General features: G+C 37.7%; 1 protein-coding gene and 1 long non-coding RNA gene across 11 annotated transcripts in view; one reads left to right on the forward strand and one right to left on the reverse strand.

Moving 5' to 3' along the window:
- Positions 1–23,496, reverse strand: part of ZNF407 (zinc finger protein 407) — a 333,728-nt gene that overhangs the window by 233,142 nt on the left and 77,090 nt on the right. The gene's annotated exons all lie outside the window — the stretch shown is intronic.
- On the forward strand, positions 13,927–16,439 carry LOC135289064 (uncharacterized). The gene is made up of 3 exons (XR_010351866.1): positions 13,927–14,081; positions 16,014–16,165; positions 16,272–16,439. It is a non-coding gene; the product is annotated as an uncharacterized LOC135289064 (long non-coding RNA).

The raw sequence follows: 23,496 nt of genomic DNA on the forward strand, positions 1-23,496 counted from the left end.
AATCTACTGGGCTAAAGGCACTTCTGTAGACATGCCTATATCAGTAACACTTGGTTAAGACTTCTGAGGCACCATAAAAGTTAACAATTTATTTTTCCTTAATAAAAGCTATATCATTGAAAAAGAAAGCGGTTGAAAAAAGTGTACTGTAGTATTGCATAGCAATATTGTCCAAGTTCAGATTAGCACAAAATTGGTTGCTTACACCACAGGAAAATGTTTTTGCTTCTTTTTACGAGATTTTCTCTGGGGTTTTTATCAGTTGTTGCTCCATGTCTACAGGCAAACAGTTCCTTTTCAAATAGCAACCACTCTAAGCAGCACTTTATACAACAGCTAACCTGTAATTTAGAAACCAGGGAGCAATTTTCTTATAGGAGCTGCTTCCTCCATGGCTTTATCAGACCTCACCCAAGCATTCAAGGAGCTATTACATAGTTGTATGGTGCTTCAATAACAAATCCACCTTTAAAATAATAATCAGAACAAGTTTTTCCTAAGGACTTTTAATCTACCCCAAGCTGAGTACCTAAACCCCCACTGTAAAGAAAACAGCGTTGCACATTACAGCCAAGTTTTCCAAACCTATGAGGGTTAAGCAGCTACAGCAATCCCACCTCTTCCTCTTCACAGCACTGTCTTTACCACAACACTCTTTGGTATTCGTGGCATTTGAATTTTAAAGGATGCGAGGATAGCTAGCTCTTCCTCCTCTCTCTTAATTAATTCTGACTCTTCACCTGTTTTCCATTTCATATTCCCAGAGACATAAACTGTAAAAAATTAGCTCTTATTTGTACTTAATAACATTTTCAGTTGAGGAGCTTATATTGGAATCATACTTGCTTGAGAGATACTGAATCCCCTTGAGACTGTCTGCCACAGATATTATCCCTTTTAATTTCCAATTCTTTTTATCACAAACCTTTCTCTACGCTACGGGACTGTGAAGATTACACAATAGGTGCTCTAAATAGAAGTGCTCCAAGATTCTTAAATCTCCACCTCCATCTCAAATTGCTACTTAAAAGCCAGTCAACTCTGAAGAGTTTTTGTAACAGGGAAGGTCTCAGTGAAGCGAGTATTTCCAGTTTGAGTTACCTAGCCCTTTAAATCCTGTGTACCATCCATTTCTACGCATAATGCTGACTGAGAACTACAGTCTCTGCTCCTATCATTTTTTTCTCCACAGTCTTAAGTGGGGTCATCTCCCTTATCACCACGGAATCAATGCCAGGTTACCGTGCCATCAATTTAATTGAGGGGAGGGCTGCTTAAACCATCTCACATTTCCTATTGAACATAATGGGATTCTGCCTCCTCCTGACCTGTGGTGGTGAAGGGACCTTCCCCAGGTGAAGGCTGGACTGCAGCCCAGCCACCCCTACCCCAAACGCCACTGCCCCTCCTCTCCTGAACACTGGGGTCTCGGTTTATCCTCCCTGTCAAAGGCAGCTGGGAAGAGAGGGACTTCCAAGACAAACATTGCCTCCCCCATTCAGACATTTAAATAGCATTTGGTACTTTCACAAGGCACATGCTCTCCAGGGTGATACACGCATTTAAGAAAAGCTACTATGGGAGAAAAGGAAGGGAAGAGCACTTCGCTTTCTAGTGAGAGCAAACGTAAATAATTAGTCATTAGTGCTAGGTTTTGCTTGTTTTAAAAATACACAGTAAACAGACACCTTTTGCTCAGCAATCTTGATGACTGCCATCCTTAATGAGGTTTTGGAAGTAGGTTATGACTTCTGTGGGAAAGAGGATAAAAGAACTTTTGCTCCCCTGTCCCTTGCTGGGTGCTAGGGTTTTCGAAATTGCACATAAAGCTGTGTATTGCTGCAGTGTCCTTTGTGGCAGCAGTAGAAACCAGTGAGTGCTTTTCAAGAGAAAGTGAGAGTATCGGAACAGAAATACAATGGGTTTATTTGCATTGCTAGGATTCTCTGGAATGTTAGGGTTTTGTGGTCATTTTCCTTTTCCATTTTTTTCCCTTTTCTTCACTATATCCAAAAGATATTGGTAGAAAGCACTATCATAATCAGTATCCTTACATATTATACATATTACATATAATTACATATATATAGTGTGTGTATATTTATATTTTTATATATATATATATCTTATGAACATAACACAACTCCCACCCAAAATAGCAAAAATATAAACTACAGAAAGGATTCTTATCCTAGTATGGAAACAGATATTTGCAAAGAAAACACACAGAGAAAGATCTATACAGTATTTTTGATACTTAATATGGCTTAAATAACTTCTATCATGACCAATCTTCTCTCTTCAATGACAAAACACAAGCTAAATTCAAAAAGCACACTTCAAAACATTGCCTGCTAGCCCCTGAGAATTGAACACAGATAATCTTTCTTTCAGGTGCAGCACATTATCTGATCAACACTACACAAACTGATTTCCATAAGAAATTCTAGCCTAATCATGCAACCTTCATGTTAATTTAAAAAATAGTCCTTGATTTTGAAATGAAGTTGAAAGTATAGTGTCAGAACAAAGTGAAAGAGTTATCATTAGCCTTCAAATGTGACAAATAAGAAAGACACAAACAAGTGTCAGGATAATTAAAAAGGCATTGTTCACTTTTTAGAAGGAAAAAAAATGAATTGCACGAGAAATATTAAGCTAACAAAGAAAGAGCAAATATGAGTAGAAAAAATGACAGTTATCTGCAAAATTCATAAATGTGTCTTTTGTATAACCGTAATGATCATATTTTATGCTGTCATTTTACATTTAATTGCTCACCCTGGTACTTTACTTCATAGCAGCCATCAGTACCCCACAGAGCCAGATGCTGAATTGCAAAAAAACATACTGTGACCACAGACTTATAGGAAAGTAACTTTGCTGAGCTGTGGTGTATGACAAGTTAATTTTTGCAATTATACTTTTTCCAAGAATAAATGAAACTGCAGGTCATTACTATTCTATATCATTAAAAAGAGGCAGAAAATGTTCTTGATCATAAAGGCCTCAAACTCATTTTATCATTACGTTGACATATGAAAGCAACTTTACAAGCTGCTTTTGCTCAATGTGACCTAATGAAATAAGCACCACCTCAGCTGAAATATGTAAACATCTTGATACATTAAGAAGCACATAACTAAAGAATATTGTTATTATTACACAGTGCTAACCCATCATATGTCAGGAAAGAAATGCTATATGGGCTCAGCTTACTCACAGCTGTTAGCTCTGCTGTATTACACTGCATGTCAAAGTACTGAAGGGACACGGATGCTCAGTTGTCATGAAGACTGAAATTGTCCCCTGTACATTTCTCTTCCTAAGAGTCATTAAATGTTAGAAATGTTTTCAAAAATAATTAAGCATGAGTAATGTCCATCACTGTCAAATTGTCTGTGCAATCAAACAGCAAGAGAGCAGATATCATTATGAAGCACGTAATGTCTGCCTTCTGTATCTGTGCTTACATTATCTGAAGACTTACTAAGAATTCAGAAGTTGGGATGTTCTTTACATTTCAAAATATTTACTGTACATGGAAAAATCAGAAATTCTCAGTGCATTCTTTCTCATAAAATGCTTTTTCATTTTCTGCACAATTGCTTTACTTTCCCATCACCAATGCAAACTATAACATTCAAGTGAGGAGAAAAAGAGATTCTGCTTTCAAGATGAATACATTTATTAAGACAAAAGAATGAGAAGAAAATGTTTCAATTGTCATTGCATCTGTTTGCAATAAATGTCAAGAGCCTTTTAAAAAATTGACTACAGAGCTGACAAAAGACATCAGGTTGACAGGCAAAGAGCTGGAAATCCTCAGTTCACCCACTGAACAAGAAAATACAGGGACCCCCAAGCCACAAAACACCCTGATTTCTCTGCCAACCCATACAATCCTTAATATTGACTGAGCCACATATATAATTTCTTAGCATATCCTTTAGTATATCTCCTAAATTAAGAGTGATTATTTACTTCACTTTTCTCTTCTGAGAATGAGAGAGCAGAGACTAGTAGAGACGTAATGAAAGAAAAGGTCCAATAAATCCTGTATCTGAAATTTTCAAATTCATGGAATTAACTAGAAACAAAATCAAATAAGATTTCTTAAAACAGTCCGCATGTTACTTCATACCTTCATACCCTATTCTGCTCCAAGTCCTAGTGCTTTCCTTCCAAACAAGACCCTTAACTACTCTGAAAATATGAATAAATGTTAGACTTTGACAATTTGGAATACCTCTCCCTCTTTCTTCCCTTGATCTCCTTGCATGGCAGCCATGGATCCCTACACACAAGATTCTCTCTATTCATAAACAAGTTCTGCAACAGCAGCTCTTCAGTGTTTACATAAACACAAAATAAGCATCTAAACACACTTGCTATCAAAAAAGAATACCACAAACATTGGACATAAGCTATTTTTTCTCTTAGAATACTAAAGAGTTTATTGCTTCAAGGAAATATTTTTGTCAAGAAGAAGAAATTACAATTACAGAGAGAAAGAAGTATGGTTTGAGCTGCATACCACTGCATCCAAGTCCTCTATAGAAATGGAACACTATCCAACTAACTCTGTGTGGCTACAAAGTCAGAGGAGGTTTTCCACAGGCAGGGTATCAAGAAGCTTTTAAAAGTCCAGCACCATAGTTTTAATCTCAGTGCATCCTATTTGCAAACAAATCATTGCTAAGGAGATAAAACTTTACTATTGTGAATAAAATAATAATATTAAATATATTCATAGTACTTAGTAAAGAATATACGTCTTGTCCTTGACTACCAAATACTTTGCTAAAAATTTGTATATGCAGCATGAAAACTCTTTTCCTAAGTTTTCTTTTATTCAATGAAGTTTTAAAGTCATACCTATTTACAGGATAAGGAATAAAAAGCCTTCCCTCACGAAGAGAAAAATTAGAAAACAGGCACTGCTATTTTTAATCTAACAATCTCTATCAGTACTCCTGTTACAATGAATTTGACACATCACAATTCTATTTAAAAACCATAACACAATGAAAAAGCAGAAATCTACAGCTCACTAACCACCAACACCTGTGTAATGCAGCAACAATGAAAGGCAACATGTGTTCCCTTCCTGCCAAGGATGCAGCACTTAGGAAAATGCTAAGAACCTGAAGCAGTTGGTTATGAGGTTACTTACATAAGCAGGATATGGTAAAATAATCTTGTCTGCATGGGCAAACCTTTGTAAACTTGTGAGACCTAGCAGGGTTCAATACAGAGACATGGGATTACCTATGCAGAACCAGGGCTTAACTCGTGAAGGACTAAAACCTACCTACCTACTATCTCTCTTCATTCACTGTCAGCTTTCATCTGTACTCATAATTTTCAGTGTAAAACTGCTTTTGCATACCTCACAATATACATATATTTTATTATATGCATGACTAGAAAAAAAAAATAGTATTATCCTACAAGAGACTGCTTGGGCTTTACAACTCCCTTTCACCTTCTAACCAAAAGTAACAGTTTTTGACAATAAATAAGCAAATTTAAAATAAAACACTATTAAAGCTCTTGTTCACAAAACAACATTAAAACCACAGAACTGCCATTTCATAATTATTAGAAACAAAAATAAAACATTTATTAAAATATAGTAATGTAATAATGGAATTTTTTTTAATAGCAGATGGTCTTTAACTGTCAAATATGGATTTTTCATAGCTGGTACACAATTTGCTGTCACAGGTGCTTTGGTGCTACAGAAGTATTAGTGCAGCTATTAACTATTTAATTCTTTAGCTGACACTGTGTTTTAGGATAGGGATTTAAATAATTTACTTCTACATTCTACTGTTTAAATTTTGCTGCTAGGAATTCGTGCAACAAAGTTGTAGAAAAAACACATGACGCTTGTTGATAGTGATATAAGACAGGATTATTATAAAAACCAATTATATCTTTTCATTCTCTTTTGCTTAATTAAAGCAAGAAGAATCACTATCTTTCTCAGCAGTAATCATGTGGAAGCTGTATAGCACAGATACAGTAATTAACTTAACCTTATCACTTAACTCTATTGGGTCATTGGAGTGAGGCACAGTATCAGTGCTCAGAATCAATGCCGTAATGCTAACATCTTTGAGCAGTTCGGAGATTGAATAATGCCATCTGTAAATGGACAGTCTTTGTTCCTGCTTAGCTATGCTGGATAAATGTTCCTGCTCATAACTTTAATATGGCAGCTTAACCATTTAATCATTGTACATTAATACATTATCAATATTGTGAACATGTAAGTACAAAATTACTTGTCAAAGTAATCAGATATTACCGATTTTTGTGCATAAATACGATACATGTGGGATTTTGTCTTAATTATATATTTTAATGAAAAAAGATATAGCCCACATTTTTTTTTTTAATTTAAGAGAGATTTGAAAAGAATGATCATTTCTAAATATAAACTTATTTTTTCTTCATCTAAAGCAGATTTTTAAAATTAAAAGGAATGTTCTGTATTTTCTTTGGTAAAATTAACCAAGTGTGCAAAGTTTAGTGCATTTTAGCTATACAGGGGATACTTGGGCATCTGGGGGATTTTCATAACTGAAGACTTGTGCTGTATCACAACAAATTAAGCGTAATTAAACACTCTGTTCAGTGTCTATTGTTAATTGCAGCAGCTAATTTGATGCTTAGTTAGTGTTATGTTCCGAACTATTTCCAAGCATGCAGAATTCTTCAGTTAAGACTGCTTGCTTTTAGCTCTAATTTTTTTTTTTCAGCCTCCTTTGACAGATTTTAGCTCATTTATTACTTTTGTTAAACGATCAGAAATTCCCTTGCCAAGACAGTACTTTGAGGTCCTTCACTTTCACCAAGTCAGACACTAAATCATAGGGGACAATTATCAGCAAATGCTCTCCGACAGGCCCTAAGCCTGCTGAGGTAATGCAGCTGACAAACTTTGATGCGCCATGCCCGTGCACATTATGTTCACGTAGTGTGTACATCTGGGCACCCTTTATGGCGATGCAGCAAACAGCCAATCATTTATTCCACTCTAATTAGCACACATGTAAATCCTCACCAATCAAGCCACTCACAGGGTTACCGTTGTGGCAGCCATACAGCAAGCTGGCAGGACACGGGAAGAAAGTACAAGAAGCAACTATTGGGTTTGATTTGAACCTGCCGTCACGCCACGGCAGGTCCCCCCAGTCCTGACTGTAACCAGCTCTCCCCTTCACAACCCATCATCGAGCTCCATGCGAAAAAGGTCATCGGGCAGACTGCCGCCCGGCCAAGATGCTTGGATTCTTTGCAGGCTCTGGGAGCACACCTGAAGCGACACGCGGCTCCGATGGCTCACAGCGCCGGAGCTGTCGCAGGCAAAAGTCAGGCGTAGCTCTAAAGCATGTGGCACAGCATGGAGTACACGCTACCTCAAAGAAGCACTGTCCACCTCAATATTTTAGACCCCGTTATGTCGCCAGGAAACTATCTGCCAGGTGTCAGCATCCCTTTTCTTCCTCACAAGCCCAGGTGCCTCTGCGGTAACCCTTTTATTTTGAAATAAATAGCAAACGCCTTCAAAAGGACAGATTCAGGCATTCAGAGAATCTACTGACACTGGTTTATATTATGCAACTCCAAAGAATACAGTGTGCTTTGAAATACCTAACGTGGTTAGCCCCCATTTCCCAAAATTGAATCAAAGCAGTATGTAAGACCCTACAGTGCTATTCATTACTAAATTAGAAAATGCTCTATTTCAAAACAGCTTTAAAATGTGCATGCATATTGTCAAGGATACAACAGTTAGCCCAATAAAAGTATTCCTCAAAACAGAGACTCTTTCTTTTTAGAACAAAAATCCACCTAAATCCCGTGCCTTTGTGCTTTCAGTGCTGACTGCAAGAAAAAAAAAAAGGCAAGTAAAACTGCATTTAGCAATAGGATTTAGCTACACTGATTTACATTTTTTTTCAATGGACTTCATGGATGCAAAGACACATCCACTAAATGCATTTCAAACTTTTTAAACTTATATGTATTTGTACTCATCATTTATCTTTACCTACATCTAATTAAACATGTTTACAAATTGATTTGTTATATTTTACAAATTAATGAAGCAAATATCTACGAGAAGTATGGCACTGGTTTAGTTTTCAAACAACTTGTCAATAAAGCATCACTAGAAATAATTATTCCTGTGAAATTATATGGACAACCAGACGAGAGGGACAGAAAGAAAAACTAAATTGTTCTGGTCCTTCTCCAGACAAACTGGATCAAAGACAGAAGGATGAGAAAAATCTACCCAAGAACTGTTAGAATCTTATTTTTAATGAGGTTTAACCAACAAAAGAAAATTTCAAATGAGATTATCTTCTCAAAGGGAAACAAAACCAGGAAAATAATGCAGCGAATATTGTAGGTCCACCAAAAACCAACAAAGCAAGCAAGCATATTTATCTCAGCTTCCATTAACAGAAAAATATTGGGATGTGGTAAAGAGAAATTTCTTCCTGACATTATGGATGCTTTCACAGTTGATGGTGCCTCTCCAGTTAGTCTCCCTTTCCTACAGAGCTACCACCAAGGGGGGAAGCAGTTTGTAGCTCTCAGCCTGGATCTAGGCACTCATGTAAGATGGTCTCTGCCAGATTAGGACGAAATCGCTATCTACTTGAGCTTAAGGAAAGTCCTTTTGAGGAGAGGGGAAATCACCTTAGGAGTCTTATGGCTTATGAATCCACTCCTGTAATATCTCTAACTTACCTACTGAAATTAGACACTCTTATTCTGAATTTACTTTCAAATCAATTGGAACATTTATGTGACAGCATAGATGCTCGTGGCTTTGCCAAGATTGAGGTCAGGAAGGGTGGCCAGTGCAAAGTGCTGTCCCAGGGGATTCCCAACCCACACAAGACAAGGGGGTGATCCAAGGTAGTACAAAATACAGCCCTCCTTTCTACCCCATGAAGTGACATCCTCAAGGACTAAAAAAACATCAAATACCAACTAAGCACTGTTCCTCCAGGGATCACACCCTCACATCACGGATGAAGTTTTGGATCTCCTGGGGGAGTTCGGCCACCACACAAAGCCCACCTACCCCAGCAGCCACTCATCCCCAGCCAAAATCAACTATTTCTATGTCTCCTGTAGCACTGTGAGCCTGATGGTACAGGGGCAGAGAGATCACTATGAATATCCTCCATCCCAATAAGTGATCTTTTCAGGATTCTTACCTAAATACACACTATCAAGAGACTTCTAGTGAAAGTGACAGGATGTTGTTGGCACCTCGAACCCAAACACAGAAGGCCCTCATGGTTGAAGCCATGCATGTAGGCACACAGGAGGCAGCACCCTCTGCCTTCAGGCTTTGCAAGCCAACCCCTGGGTCACACCCTGCTCTGTTCCTGGGGAGCAGAGCCCCCATTAAGCCCCAGTGGGCAGGGATGCTCCCAGAAACAGACTGGCTACCCCACTGCTGGCATGGCACAGGCAGAAACCATTTTCAGATGGAGGCACCTACACTGCCCAGCAACAGGGTAAGGTGAAGGGAGAGTGAATAAGGTCCTGTGGTGATCAACAGCTGAGCATCACGCTGCTCCCTACAGTAAGAAACATTGGCTGCTGCCTCCTGCACCAGTTACTGGATAAAGTCAGCACAAAGCAGGATCTACGCTGCCCAGAGCATCTGAGGGGAAGGTGGTAATCAAAGTACATTCTTCTGAGCAGAGAGAAAGGCCACAGACAGACAAGTCACCAGCTCCGTGGCAATTCTACACAGATAGATAAAAAATACATAATGATCTTATTTCCTCCTTTTCAGATGTGTCTATCAATTTTTTTTAATTTATTCTTGATGCAAGATAGGATTTTTCCTTTCCTCATTATCCCAGAATGAAAGAATATTGTCCATGTAACAATGCAATAAAATTTTGAACACAAATGCTTACAAACTGCTCAAAGCTCACTAAGTATCCCCTCTGATCTGATAATAAAATAAATACAGCAACACATTAAGTAATCTGATCTAATACTAAAAAAAAAATTGTGTTTTTTAATCGTCCTTCTAGTTTATGGGCACTTACTTTTTTATTTATTATGTGTCATTTAAACGGAAAATTAAATCAACTCAGTATTTCCATTCTGCATTTTGAACTGCAGCTGCTTTACCTCTTCTGGCTATACAAAAAAATGTCTAGAGTTTTTAACAAGCTTTAACTACAAGATCCACTTGTTTTACTTCATTACATACTGGTGGATGTTCTCTGACAGCATAGTAGGAAAAACAAAACAGTCGTTGCATCATTGTAATCATCATCATATCCCCCAAATCCTATGGTCACACCAAAAAAAGTAGCAATGCCCCTATGCCATCTGCATGTCACTTCAACTGCTCCACTGTCAGCAAGCTGGCCAGCCCACTACAGTAGTTGGGTCAGCATGATTGCCCTGCAGCCTTTGAAAACCTGACCTTTTTGTCATATATGAGTCAGAGAGCATTATTCTAGCAGTATACATGGCTCTAGCAGGGCCACACACTCAAAACAGCATCCCAGACACCTTGAGGAAGTGGAGAACAGAAATAAGAAACTATCCAGAATGATAGATGAACCTGAGAACATGAAAAAAGAAAATGAAATACAGGACACCTCTGTTTTCATTAGGGGGAAAAAAACCTCAGTGAGGATTAATAAAAATTATGAAGGGAACTGACGCAATCACCGTAGGTGGCTATCTCAGCTCATCTCAAATGCAAAGGCAAGGAAAGCTCGCCGTAGCTATAAAAGGCAAAGGCAATCAGGCAAGAAGGGCAAATATGTAGGAACTCTAATTAACGAACAATAAATGCATAAAATAAACTGCCAAAAGATGAAATCAAAGCAGGTACCTTTTTTTTTTTAATGAGACAATACACTGGTCCACATTTTTTTTGTAGCAATTTAATTATGACAATGAATAGTGTTCCATTTTTTTTGTTCTTGTTTCTTATGAGAAATTGTAAAGCAGCTTGTTAAAGTAACAAAATATTTTTTTTCTTCATTTTCTCTTTAAACATACTTCCATCAGCTTAATGGCATAAAAGACTGATGTGATGTGTAAATTCTTGCCTGTTGAACTCACCTGAGCCAACATGTACTACTAGCAGGAACAGCTTTGTCCCAATAGTGCCCAAAGATAGCTTATTTGCAGTCTACAGGATTTGCCTGCAGAACTGAAAGGAAAATTCAGTGGTTTGTAATATCCAGTGAGTATAAAATTTCATGATTGTAATGACATTTTCTGCACTAAATTCTACCCATCATTTCCTCTAGGCACTATTTGCTATGTTTTCTGGAATGCATGACAGTATTTGAGTAGTCTATAGAACAACTGGAGCACCTCCATCCAACATATTTAGGTTAAAAAATTCAAAAATTATCTAAAACTCTTGTTAAGTAAAAAGATCCTAATGTCAATTTATGTTCAAATTATGTTTAAAATTCTGAAATAGAAAATTAATTGGCAATTATTGATTACTTTTTTAAGAAGTTTTACCGCCATATAAAACTTTGTAAATTTGAGATTATCTGGGATGAAACATCTCGTATGATATAAATTATATAACTTGTTTCACCATACACATGCCTCAATTAGTTCACCTGCCAAAATTAAGCCCCTGGCTCAGAAAAACCATTCACTACATGAGACAGAAGACAGAAAGCAGTATTTGCAAATAGAGCAAAGCATATGACCAATGGTCCACATAACCCACCTAACACAAAAGAAGAGTGGTTATTCCAGAGAATCTAAGTAAAGGACTCCAAGACTGCTTTACATAAAGTCATGTTAGCTATTTATGAAGAAAAGCACTTTTCGATCACTCTCAGGACCATACTCAAGCTAACATGCTCTCCCTGGATCACCACAACTGGCCCCAGTTCTTCTGTACTCACACCCACTGTTGAATTATGGCTAAAGAGAATGTGGCAGGGGTGTCTTTGAGGATCTTAACACTACCAGTCCTGCCAAACACAGAGATTCCAGTAAGTCACCAGATGCCTGGCAGAACTCTCCCATGCCACACGGCCTTCTTCAGAGGGTAAATAAGAAAATGACAAGGAATGACAGCCAAAGGCTTGACATGTTCATGTACCTTGGCCTATGGACTCATTCCTGCCCCCTGCCTTTTTCCTTTCTTTTTTTTTCTCTCTCTTTTTTTTTTTTTAATCTGTCACCTCTACTATTCCTGTTCCAACCATTCATTGTAATTTCATTGTCTGTTATGGCCATCTCCTTATTTGCAGGGCCTGTAGGCATTAATTTTATTTAATATACTATATGCTTGACACTCCACATGGTGTTAATGAGTTGCCAGCTGCCTGTTGTGATACAAGAAGTAACTGTAAACCCAGTGTCGCCTTTACTCCTGCACTGGTTCAGTTTTCTATTGTGACACATAAATGTCAACTGGTATGATCAGAAGTAAACAGTCATGACAGACAGGAAAAAAGGAGCTGACAGTTGAAGGTGATGATATCCATTAGGCTTCTACAGCTGCCACCTCCTGGGGAGACTGCTGAAGGATTTGAAATGTGGTGCAGAGCTCCTGGCTAACATGGGTCTATGACAAAGAATATGCTTACCTTCAAAATACCTGGCCTACCACCTAACCATCTGGCTTATTATCATTCAGATAAATCCACTTATATGCACAGGAAGGAGAAATCCATGATGGAAGACCAGAAGTGCATAAAAAGGGCAGAAACATTAGTCAATCAGCCCGATGATACTCGAACAGTTGTTAAGGGAGCACGTCATTGCCTTGCTCACTTAACCATAGACATAAAAAAAAAGAGCTTCACAAAAAGACAGAGTTTAAGATTTCAATTAAATTAAGCTGAATCTTAAGATGTCCATCAAGAGTAGTTAGAAGGATTATGTCAAGTCAATCTTTATTCACGTTTTACTCTTTGTGATAGTAGATTAAACACTTCATTTTGTTAAAGAGAGAACTTTTACCTGATAAATGCAGAAGTAAGAAAAATCACTTAGGTTAAATATCAAGCCAGTTTTCTTATCACAACCCACTCCACTGGACTTTAGGTTGTGCAAACCAACCAAAGCCTGCATTTGACGTGTGAGAGGATGACTGAAGAAATTTGAGACCTCCCAGTGTGTGCAAATCCCCAGCAGACACCAGTGCCTTTGCTGTCTCTCCCCCACACCTCTGTGACACAGTCACAAAGATGTCAGGGCAGAATGCAATCCTCAGATGGCACATGTACCTCTAGGCTGCTGCAATTTATGCCAGGGCTAACATAGCTCAACCCAGAAAATTAGAGATGTAACTGCTTCCATGATCTCCTCCTTCCATCCCCCAACACCAAGAGCAGTATTTTTCCTTATAAGCAGCTCAGGTAATTGCCTTTATTATACACAATATTCATTCCTTAGATTTTCATCACCAATAGAGCTATTATAAATTATTTTAGCTGTACTCTTCATGCTTTTATCCCTGTATTGATTTTATTTTTAATGTAAACTTTTAAATTATAATGCCAGAGAAACAACTACTTATATAGCTACAAAGGCTAAATTAGCAAGACCTGAGAGAAAAGTGCTGAAGATATTTGATATGAAACATTAAAAGCAAATGTTATTTTATGTAATACTAAAATGTAAAAAAAATCAAATGTAAATGTAGTTCCACCTTCCAGAGTACAGCAATAATAAAGTATTAGATTCAACCATCATAATTAACCTAATCAGATGGAGTTTTCTTTAATTCTCTAATTTTTTCCTTCAGCCATCTAAGCTTTTCTCAGGTTGAAGAGTATAATCATGAAAAACACCAGCAGATACTACTGAAAATGTCTCCCTTTGCTTGTGCTACAGTAAAGCACTGAGTACTTTGCAGCATGTCTAGTATTTGGCCACTGCAGTATTTTAGCCACACAGGAACACATCCTTACATCTACTAAGAAAATACCTTCCTGTGCCTCTGACACAGACTTAGGGAATATCTCCTTTAAACAGCTAAATGGATCACAGAATTTAAAGGCATGTTTCGTCTGGTCCCTATAAAGGTAAGCACACATAATTACTGTATGCAGAATCTCAGCATTTGCAATTAGTTGAAAGCAATTCCAGTAAAAAATAAACCTGTTATACCATGGAATTAGAGCAATAGGTTAAATTGCAATTTTTGTCAACAAGTCCATTTTTACTCTATCGATTTGCACAAGGTGATACGATGCACTGATTTGAATCTTATACAAAGAAGTGATATTGCACTAATTGAAAAATAATTTGATTCACCCCACTTTATAACAGATTCCTTTGCACTATCAAAGTTTCAATCTCTGATGAGTTTTGCAAAACTCACAACCTAAAAATCACTGATTTAAATCTTAATTCAGATATGTCAAATATTTCAAGGTGAGGAATTCCAAAACAGCAGACTGTGCAGGCTGCAATGCAAACATGAAACAAAAGTGAAAACGCTAACATTTTCTTTCCATATATTGTAGCAAATTAATTGTGTGTTTTGGTAACGTAGCTTATTAGTTTTGCATAATTTAAGTTTTAATTCATCGTTTAATTTTTAATTAAGTAGTCTCTTTCAAGATGAGCTTTCTACTCGCATTTTAGTTAGATGCTAAACATGCAATGCATAAAAGCAGTGGCAAGAATGTAATACTTAGTTCATATGATTTCTCTGTGATTTCAGACATGAAAGTAACCAATTTTTCAGAGTATAAAATAACAGCAATTGTAAAATGTCATATAAATTTTAAATAATTAAAGACCTCTGAAAATATCTGAAAAACTAGTGGAGCAATTATAGTAAGAAGAAGACCCACGTACTTTTCATAGGTTATAGATTTTGCTATGGGTTTTTTGTTTCAGTACTTTGGTTTTGTTTCGGAGTTGGAATTTTTTTGGGGGGGGTGTGTTTCACTCAGCAAATCCTACAATTTTGCTAGTGCAATAAAACAGGATTTCACAGTTCTAACCTCCCTAGCAAACATGACTAACACTATGCAATTCCAAATGTAGAGAAATAGGGGAAGGGGTACATTTATTTTTGTACATAAATAAGAAATATAAAAAACAAAAACTATTTAAAGTTGCAACAAAAAAAATTGGTATTAATTGTAATTATGCACAAAGCTAACATGAATGTTTATCTGTGTGTATGAAAAAACACTTAATTCCAACATTATAAACTCAATGAGTGTGAATTTGTTAAATGTTATTCATTTGAGTTCCCTAAAATTTACTGAAAGAAAAAGAAGAAACAAACCAGCAACAACAACAACCAAAAAAAAGCAACACACTCCCTGTTTTAAGAATGTATCTGTCAGTTCAACTGAATATTGGGAGTGCTCCCAGAACTTCTCAGGCCCACACAAGCCTATTTTCAACGTGAAGGAAGGTTGACATCAACATACTTGAAACATGTAACAACAAAACCCAAAACTAACCTAACTGTGTATGCTTTTTGCAGACATAACATAAAGACATAAATATGATTGAAACAACAAGCAGCAATATCTGCACATTTTCTTCAATGTCCTGAAAAAAAAAGCAAAACAGTATTGGTTTAATTATAAGTTTTAATATCAGAATTTCTTTAGTTGTAAATAAGACTTCTAAATTGAGCTCCAAGTAGTACCATCTGCAGTGTCCTGAAAGCATCCCCAGACAAAAAAGTACCACCAGAAAAATACCAAAAAATACATAAAAACATACATGTGCCTTTCCTAAACAAAAGGGGAGCAGCTGGCTATTCCAGCTCTAGAAGATTCCGTGACTTGGTTCTATGACTGGTTGAGGGAAGGTTAAGTAATTTGAGTAACTTTCAGTATCTAAAAATTGCAGTGTATTTTACAATTGAGTATTTACTAGCTGGATCAACTGCAGTGAAATTACACCTTAGAAAAAAACAATTCCTTGTAGGATTCATTATATAAATTCCAGTTTCTCTATTTCCCCTGAAGTTGTTAACTTCGCAGGGCATTCCTGCCAGGAGGCCAAGATCTCCCAGCAGCACCATTGCTGCCAGGCTCCTGTTTCAGTGGCATGGTGGAATGGAGGCCCTGGAGGATGCAAACTCAAATAAACTTCCCTCAAGCAAACTGCCATGAAGTCCCAGAAAATTTGCCAGGTAAGAAGGCAGGAAACAAGTTGGAAGTTTGCACTTCCTCAGAATGTTTCATTTTGGGCAAATCCACATTCCTTAAAGAAAACGTTGATAAAATATTTTTTAACAGCTTCCTTGTCGCTCAGCCAGGTTTCTGGAGGAAATGAGGAGTAACGAAACCTTGCTTGGAGATCCCAGTCTAGAAGCCGGCCTCCCTTAGGGCCGGAGCTGCTCTCTGTGAACTGGGCAATAGCCTGCTCTTATAAATCTGACTACAGGGATCAGTTTCGTGATCTGAAATAAAGCAGCATCCAGTGGGTGACCCCGAGGTGCACAATAAAGGTCTGTCACGGGAAATACACATAAAGATGGGCTACGCACAACTTAACAGCAGAGTGCAGTTTGTGTTTGCTCCTGCTCAACAGGAAGCAGAAGGAGGAAGCCCTGCTTTTACACTGCGACAATGGTCACTGTTCAGCTACAAAAAAACGGGCATGGCAGAGCAAGAAATCACTGGAAGTCTGAAGTTTAGATTAATCACACTCATTCTTCTGCTTTACTGGGGCTTTACCATTGCTTTAGGTGCTTTTGGTTGTGTTGTGGATTTTTAAACAACTGGCTAAACTACAAAGGTTACGATCAGCCAAAAAACACTGACTCTGAGAATACTCGCTCCCTCAGTTTGGCTAGCTTCCTACTGAAGCCAAGTGTTTTGAAAAAATGAAGCTGTCTATATAATTTTAAGACTTTTTTGCGTAGAGATTAAGATAAAGCCTGCGGCAATCCTAATGGAAATCTCCAAGCCCACTTTTAAATCTACAAGCTGAAAATATCAAGTAGGAGTTATAGAAGACTTGGGTTGAAACCTAATGGTATCACTTCACTTATGTCCAATTGAACTTTCTGACAGGAAGACCTGGGTAGATCAGCATTCACTGCAGGAAATGGTCACTTATTAAGGGGGTTACAAAAACCTTTTTTCTAGGGACAAAAATACAACATGTAGTATAATCCAGCAGTTCCTCATCAACAGGGTACTAGCACTGTAAAAAAAAAAATTAACTTACTGAGCAATTCAACATAGGTTTTCTTTCCCTGAAGTGTAGCAATATAGCACATCTCCTCTACACATTCAAAATCTGAATAATTGGGTTACTTGGCCTGTGTGTGTAACCTATTTTACTGTCATATTTATATAAACAAACAATTATACTTAATAATCATTCATGCTGCTTGACTTACTAATCTTATCAGATAACAATATGTGCGCCAGAAATATAAAAGAGCCATGACAAAAACTTATCACTTGGCCTTCAGCTGTATACTGAAGTACTGGAGAGAATGAAGATAAAACAGATTTCCAAATTCACACACACCTCCCAATATTGAAGGTCAAGCAGGAAAGGATGGAAGCAATTCCTGCTTCCACACCCACAGATACCAGTAATGGCAGCCTCTGTCACTAGAAGATGCATCAGAGGGCTGTACAGGCAGATCAGGACTTGGGTGCTGGTGGCAAGGAGCTGCTAAGATGGGGAAGGTGATACACTTGTGATAAAAAACTATTCTATTATTCCCTACTAAACATTCATTTTGTGCCAAATTTGCGGTAATTTTGAGTAACAGCACTGCTGATGGCTCAGTCTACATTATGCCAAATGCATCTGCACCACAAATGCCATGTTTAAACCTGGCATTCTGCTTTGCCTCAATGTGCTGATGACCCAAGAAACCATAAGGGTGTAAGAACTGGCAAACCAAGCCCAAAAAAACCCCTGTAATTCTGCAAACAGTGGTGTCAGCAAATTCTGTCTTCTCATGATATTATCCTCAACAGTTATTCAGTACCCAGCTAAGTTTATATTGCACAGAGCATTTCCTCTGCTGTGAGGACTGGCAATCACAACCAACACACACACACACACACACACACACACACACACACACACACACACACTGGAGCCTTTCTTTCCATCAGGACACTTATTGGGTCTTTTTTTTTTCTTTCCTCCCCAGACACCTATCTCCACAAAACTTTCAGGAACAGAGGCCGTAACCTGAAGTACTATAATAAGGTGTAAATCATGTCTCAAAGACAGATCGATCAAAGTAGGGGAAGGTAGTAGGCTGTTCATCTCTCGAGGATTTAAGACATTACCTTCAAATGAAAAAAAAATAAGCATTTTAAAATTTCGTTTTCTTTTCACCTAAGGCCCTAGCAAACAGTATAAATTTTGAGCAGCCATATCTATTTTTCAGTGGCTAAACTGGCAAATGTTTCTGGCCATTGCCATATTTCACAAACCGTAAGGGGTTTTCTGCTGTAGTTTTGGGCCCAGTGAGATTCAGAAAGTACAAAAGGGCACATAAGATGCTGTACGTTTTATACCCAGTAAACTCTGATCTGCGATTGATTTACACAGTGTGCTAAGTCTTTATTTCTTTTCCTTTAGCTTGGCAACATAATTTCACTTTGATGGTCAGCCTTTCAATTAATCAAAGTGGACACAGCATTTGCAGCTTCTTTTGAAGTCAAAAAGAATGGTGTGCTCAGGACCTCTTAAAATGAGACCACTTATTTAGGTACTTAAAGATGGCTGTCAACACCTAACTCCAGTCTCCTAAGTTTGAAATTGCTGACTTTAGTAATTTGCCCAAGGAAAGTGAACCTGGGGCACAGAGAGACTACACAAAATCTTACCTCTCATGACCAAGAAGTCCTTGGCTCTTAGTTATAAGTGCAGACAAAGCTCTCTTTTGACTGGTTTGCCAGTACTGAAACTCAATTCAAGTAAGCAGAAGTAGACCATTTCTAAAACGCTGGTTTGGTCAAAACTGTTTTCTAGTGGGATCTTATGTCCAACTGCAATTATGTGATAATGGAATCCAGACATGGATTTACAGAAATCAGAGGAACATGGCAAACTTATAAGGCATTTCTCTGTGTTTGACTACTCAGACGAATTGCATCCAGGTCTGCTGAGCACTGGCTGCACTGTGCTTAATTTCAATGCCCAGAGGCAGACAGGCTGATACAGGAAGCAGGGGCTGACATTGCAGCCCAGCACACAAGCCAGCAACACACCTCCTTTGTAGAAGCATTAGCGCATTCACAAGACCTCTTCTCATAAACTAACAAGTGATGGAACATTAATAAAGTCTAGGAAAAAAGAATTAGCATCAGGGTGGAGCTGATAGATTTTCCAGTCCAGTGTCTTTTTTCCCTCAGTTATGTGTCAAACAGCTTGTCTGTGCTGACATGCAAGTGTAGCTGGCACAGGTGACGGGAGATGATGTGCTACATGAAGGAGACCACCAGAGTTCATATCGGGGCCGTGGCAGGCTGGGTCCTGGTTGTTGGGCCACCAGACTGCAGCGGGGGCCGCTCCCTGCCCTTGTTAAATCAAAGCAGCAGCAGCATGCCAAACAAATGCTTTGCTTTGCTTGACAGACCTTTTAAGAGATGTACATGAACTACAAAGGTCCAGGGAGGAGTTATGGTGCTAGAAACAGGGAAATGGATTGTACTTTGTAACTTGCAAGAGATCACAAAAAGCCATGAGCACTTTTTCCTTCTGTTTAGAAAATGCATCTTGCTCTTCAGTTGTAACACATAATACATTACATCAGAGTATGGCAGGTAAAATACTTGCTTTGTAAAGCTTTCGGTGTGTACTGATTCCCAATACTCCATTCTCCAATAGAGACAAACAATACTCACTTCTCCAACAGAGAGAGAGTTCTAAACAAACTCAATATTTAGGTAACTACAAGCATACACTGCCATTCATCTAAGGCTAGTCAACCTTTTTTTCAGCAAAGTATTTTGCACTTCATACATATTAAGAAACATTCCTCCACCACAGTATTTTTGATTACACTAGCAGTTCCACTGGTAGACCAGATTTTTAGGCCTATGGCTCTTAACAGAAATAACACAAAATAAAAATTCCTCAAAAATTTCCAAAATGAGGAGAGAAGGAAGCAACTCAGGAAGTACAGAAATGGCAGCACATACCCACCACAGAATAAAATCTGGATGATTTGTGTCGCAAGTAGAGACACAATCAAAAGCTTTCATAGCTGATGTATGTTTCCATCTACAAAATGTAATACTCTTACAATCAGGTATTTTCAAAACTCACTGATATCTAATTTTTACTCAAGAGTTCATATTTTGCATATCGTGTTTATTATTTTTAAAAGTTTAGATTGCATCAGTAAGAACACAGGATGTGCTAAAACATTACATTTCATACATTCTCAGTTCTGCCTAAAATACTCAGTTCATTTCCCTCTCAAGTCTCAACTTCTGCAACAGCAACCACACAGCAAATTTTCACAATAAACTGGGATTTACAGGGTACTACTGGTTGACAGTTGAAGTTAAAAAAAATTTATACCATGACACTACAGTACTCACTGCAAACAGGAAAAATGTAAAATAAGATTCTCTAGGTGATTCTTAAAAGACAGAAGTGTCAACCAGTCCATATTATAAAATTCTTGAAATTAAGAAATTGCAGTTTTTAAAACAGAAATTATTGAAATGAAAATAGAAGCAAATTGAATAATCTGTTCAAGTAATTGTAACACAGTAGCCCATGACAGCAACTAGCCTAGGACTCAGAAGTTTATCAGGGGAAAGAAATGACAATGTTTAGTATACCACTCTGAAAGGGACAGGAACAAAATACTGTTTCCCATCACAAATTTTCTTGTAAAACATGTATGCTACCTCAGAAAGATAGTCACATGCCTAAATAATCTGCAAAGCCTCGTCACAAACACCACCAAAACTATGTATCTTAAGGAAGTAAATTACTTTAAGACAACTGAACTTGTAGGCAGCCTGTAAACAAACGTGTCCTTTAACACTTATTCCATATAACTTCTTATGGAAAGACAAACTCAAATGATCAATGTCATCTGGATGTGTTGCAGCCAGCTTAAGTAATGGTGCTTAAACTTAGTAGCAGAACTACTAAGAGCCCACCTACACAGATTAAGATGGTCAAAACATATTACACGTCCCAGTCTTCATATATGACCTGCTTTCCTACGAAGAGAGGTACAACAGGAATCAGAAATCTCTGAAACTTAATATAGAATCAAAAGCAAAGGTTGGCCAGTATCACAAAGAATTTCTCAACTCAGCAAACTCAGTGTAGTTCATTGTAGGCTGTTCCATTCTCACCTTACACAATCTGCTGCACATATATGTTGTGTTTTACTGCATACTCTGTAAACAATATTATGCAAAACCACAAAGTAGCCAACAACACAGCATAAAAGCAAAAGACTTGTTCCAAACAAACACCGCTCACTTTTCCTTCTCTCTGCAGGCAGGGAGAGTGTCCTGCTCAGAACATTTCACTACTGAGCCAAGAGAAAGAAAAGGTGAGACAACAGCAGCAAATGCAAGGCAGCCAAAATTAAGGCTATCCTTAAACACATGAATGTGGAACAGGTGAGCAGATGTATGCTGCCACGGGCATAGATCCAGTTACTTAGATACAAACAATCTGTGGAAATATTTGCTCAGCCTATTCAGTTCTGCAAACTGCGTCATGATTTGTATCACATGTGAGCAAATAACTCACAAATAGAGATTTATAAACAAACTGCTTACTGAAAGTCACCTACTCAAGTCCAAGAGGCACATTTAAGCAGGAACAGAGCAATGGCCCTTCATCAAGCATCTGCGCCTCCCGCTTCTACATTTGTGCGGTCTAACACAATTCCTGAAAGTGGATAGCTCACAGTGAGTCAATCTGGCTATGACACAGGAAAATAAACATTTACACAAACAGTTTTATATGCACCACAACCAACCAGTCACTTTGCCATTACTTGGATGTCTTAAGTTTAGAAAATACAGTGCTATCTTTATTTGTTCTTTGCTTTAAAACAAAACGCACCAACTCCACCAAAACTTAAAAGGGGTAATACTAAAGCCAGCATTAAAAATATGAATGTGATGAAATCCAAAAATGTTTCTTCACACACAAGCCAGGGCACACAAATTATATGTGTATGCAGACAATTATAAAGAGAGATTTTACATCACATGAAAATTAATTTGTGTTTTATAGAGTAAAGATTAAAAGAATCACCTAGAGCCTCCTTTCTTGATACGTGAGATGTTTTCTATTGCAGCCAATGACTTCATCTTTCTAACAGTATTTACTATTTCTAACCCATTTCACTGTTGCTACACCTTTCCACCACCTCCCTGTTCCCAAACAAGGCATCTCCTTGGCAGTGTACACTTGCCTCCAGGGGAGCTGACCCCCTACTTTGGAAGACTGAGATCAGACATCATGGTTTCCTGCAGCAACCATGCTTGTTGATTTTCACTTTTCTTATTTTCTCATGCTGTCTCTCTTGTTAAAACAATTCCTCTGCTCCAAAAGTAGAAATCTTCTTTTCCTCTGGATTCTTCTAATAAACCTCATCAGCTATGCTCCGAGGCAACTGATCTCTACTTCTGTCAAGCCCAAAGGCTGCAAATGCTACCTCATATCTGAAGAAGAGCTAGAAGTGCCTGAAGTTTATGTGTCTTTTCCAAGGGTATCAGCTGTTTGGTTATGAGGTATTATCTCTCCCTACAAACCTAGCCACTGAATTTTCCACACTGTATTGCTCATCTAAAAATTATGCTCTGGTTACTTCTGTGCTCCATGGCAGTCATATATCAAGGAGCATTGGGAGAAGCTCCATTGTAAGGAGATACGAAATTATTTGGGTTAAACATTCCCAATCATGTTAGAGAGTGGTGAAAAAGAAGAAGAAATTAAATGGAATTAAAATTTCTATTACAAACCACAGCTCCTCGTATAAAGAAAATTGCATGCCAGGAGTCCAAATAGCTAGGATGCAACTTCCCCTTTTATCAATACCTGCAGGTAATCACTCACCTTTTTTATGGAAAACAATGACCTTTTTTGATACAATGGTGACCCAGCTTAGAAGAGAAAATGGAAAAAAGTATGAAAAAAAAGACTTTTTATTATTCCTTGCAATCAAAATGTAAAAATTTAAATTATCTGAAAAAGCACCTCTTTATTAAAGAGTTGATGAAAAGTGTGGGTCAGTACTATTATCCTTTTAAATTAATAAAAAATTCCTGATCTTTTAAAATCCAGAAGAATGATGTATATTTAAAATATTCTGTAATTACTGCAAACGTATTAATTAACAGTTCATGGATGCATAAGTAGTGAGATGAAGGAATGAGCCAACTACTCACTATAAATATAAGCTTAAAAAATCATTTTATAGCATTTTTGTAGCCGTATTATGTTAGGCAGGTCATAACACTAGTACTTTTCCTCTGAAAACCTAATAATTAT

Source organism: Passer domesticus, chromosome 1, assembly GCF_036417665.1.
Source record: "Passer domesticus isolate bPasDom1 chromosome 1, bPasDom1.hap1, whole genome shotgun sequence".
NCBI classification, from domain to species: domain Eukaryota; kingdom Metazoa; phylum Chordata; class Aves; order Passeriformes; family Passeridae; genus Passer; species Passer domesticus.